Source organism: Falco biarmicus, chromosome 3, assembly GCF_023638135.1.
Source record: "Falco biarmicus isolate bFalBia1 chromosome 3, bFalBia1.pri, whole genome shotgun sequence".
Classification (NCBI taxonomy): Eukaryota; Metazoa; Chordata; class Aves; order Falconiformes; family Falconidae; genus Falco; species Falco biarmicus.
In genome coordinates this window covers 96,106,786-96,109,674 of record NC_079290.1, presented here as the reverse complement: position 1 = coordinate 96,109,674, position 2,889 = coordinate 96,106,786, and positions in this window count along the sequence as shown.

The following is a 2,889-nucleotide window of genomic DNA, read 5'->3' as shown; positions in this document are numbered from 1 at the left end:
GGGGAGGGGCGGGGCGGCCCCGCGCAGGCGCGGGGCGGGGCGCGGGCACCGCCGCCGCCCGGGTGTGGGGAAGGGGCAGCGGCCCGGCGACCGTCAAGCAGCGCGCGAGCCGCACGCCTCTCCCTGATTGGCCCCGGCCGCGGGGGCGGGCTGGCCCCACGTGCCGCTGGCGGCCGCTCGGGCCGGTGGGGCCGCCCGGGGCCCGCTCACCTGGCGGGCGGGACCGGCCCGGGACCGGCAGTTAGAGACGGGGTGGCTCTTCCCCGCGGCGTTAAAGCGCCAAGCTCCGGGGAGCGCGGCCGTTAGCAGCCCGCGGCGGGTCTGAGGCTCCCCGGCCGCCCCCGGTCGCCGCTGAGGGGAGGTAAGGAGGCGGTGAGCTGCGGGGCCGGGCCGGGCAGCCGGGGCACACAAGGTGCATGCTGCCCGGGACGGCCGGAGCTGCCGCAGCTCGGGTGATAACCGGTTGTGCCGCCGAGGAGCTGTCATCATGAGGCAGCATCCGGCGCTGCGACATCCCCGCCTGTTCCTCTGAACCCCGGAGCTCTACAGGCCCTGCTGCTGCCGGTTAAAGCCCTCCGAAGTTAGAAAACGTGAGAAAGCTTGCGCAAATCTGGATTCTGTAACCATCCTTCAGTTAGTTCCTTTGCTTTAAAGAATTAATTAAAAAATGCAGTCTTTAAGCTGAACGCTGCCTCTCTCAAAGCCCAGGATGCACAGCTCTTAGTGATTCAAAAGCCAGCAATTTCCCCCTCGTTCTTAAATATGTGTCCCCACGCCGTATTCAGCGCGCGCATTTCCTCACTGGCCTTCCTTCAACAGTGCTTGCTATAGTTCTTCATTTTATGTCAGCATCCTTTGATGTAAGGGTAAAGTAATTTGCAATTTATAGATAAAGAGCCACAACCAATAAATCAGCTAATATCCTGCTTGATGCCAATGACCCGTTTTTTTTTCAGACAGACTATTGTGGGATGTTTGGCTCAGTGGACCGCTCCCAAAGCCTTTTGTTTGCTGCTGACAATGCTTGGCATTTCTGCAAGTAGGTATCAAGCCAGGCAATGAGAAACTCACAGTGAACAGCTCCCCGGAGGGCTCTGGATTTGACTGATTAAGCACAGGATCACTGCGATGGATAAAGAACGCAGCTGCTGAGCCAGGTCCTGTTCTGTGATTGAGGGTAGGTCCTCCCTCCCTCGCCCTGCAATCCCGCCACCTTGCAGTTGCGTAATTCAGGCCTCACAGAAAATGATTGCTTTCATTACACGCTAGCGATTCATTTTTAGGGCAGAATTATTCCATACTGTGAGTAGGGCTCAGTGAGAAAATAAAGTATTACTTACGTTTGTATGTGAAACATCCAAAGAAGTGTTCAGAAACAGTTATTCTGGTTTATTCCTTTTAACTTCTGCATGCTGAACTTTGAGAAAGCAAACATTTTTCAATGTGCTTAGAAATATCCCCAATCTTCAATCTGTACTGTAGACCAATGCCCCAAGAACAAGTATACTCTAAGGGACACTGTGGTGTAATAAGAGAAACTCTCAGACAAAAGGAAAACCAATGTTTTGTGAATATTTTAGCTTAGAAACCCTATCGTCACCTACTGACAGATGTCGGCAAGACCATCTGGTAGGCCAGAGGCTTATGTGGGAGCATGCATCTATCTCTCAGCGTGCCTTGGACGAAGCAGCAGAAACAACCACAATTCATCTCTCCATATTGTGACTACATATGAGCAGGGTTTTGTGGCCAGTGTTTTGTCCTCAGCAAGACATCTCACCTGGGAGGTGTTGCCATGGAAGTCCTGAGAGTATTTGCTCCCTGTGGGGATTCTTATGAGCTCTGTAGGCGGCAACACGTGGAGCAACAGCGGTGACATCGAGGGGTCCCCAGCAGGGCTGAGGCAGCTGGGCTTAGGTTGCTGCTGGAGCTGTGACCCGGGGGGAGAATAAGCTGGGGACGCCTGGGCAAGGCAAGCAAATGCAGCGATGGCTGGAAAGATCTCAAGGAGGAGAAATCACAAGGGGCAGCAGTGCCCTGGTAGATAAAGCAGACAAGAGAGGAAAAGAAAAAGGAAAGGAAAAGAAAAAGGAACACGATCTTAGTATTTAATCAGATAGGGTAGTTCTTTAAAGTATTAAAGGATTTAAAAAGCTAAGTTGATGTTTTGTGAAGGCCTGATAAGACCACTCCATACCCTTGTGGTACCTTGGGATGGGGGACAACGACGAGGACGGCAGAGGACGTGGGGACAGACCAGGGATGGTGGCTGCATAAGGGGGCTCGGGGGCCTTGCTGGCAGCCTGGCAGGAGGAGGGGGACACCCGACCCCGATAAACAGAAACGAGTAGGAGCAGAAATTAGAAGGTTTGTAACCGCAAGAAAAGCTGGGGGCGAGGGGAGGCCACCCCACAGACAACCCCCCTGCGGTACGGGCACAGCCGACGTTCCCACGGCGGGGCGGTCCCGGGCCCGCCCGCCTGCGCCCCCTGCCGGCCGCCTCCCCTCACGGCCGCCGGCTGCGGGGCCGGGGCAGCGCTGGCCCGGCAGGCAGCGCTCAGCGCCGCGGGGTAGTTAAAGCCTTGAAGTACTTTACGAAAGTACGAACGCACCGATGAAGAGGTCCTTGAGGAACGCCTGCACTCTTACACACGGACTAATCCTTATTCCAGACGATCTCGCTTTCCTTCCAGCATAACTCCAGCTCCCCGTTTCCCTCACAGAAGCCGGGAGATTTGGAAGCTTCCCTGAGCTGCGTGGATGTGAAGCACTCCAAGGAGCTGGCCGTAAACCCCGACTTCAGGCGAGGGAAATTAGTTTTACAGGTGGAGGAGCAGGGTCAGCTTAGCTTCTCTGCCCCGTGAAAGAATAGAATATGTCTACATAAGC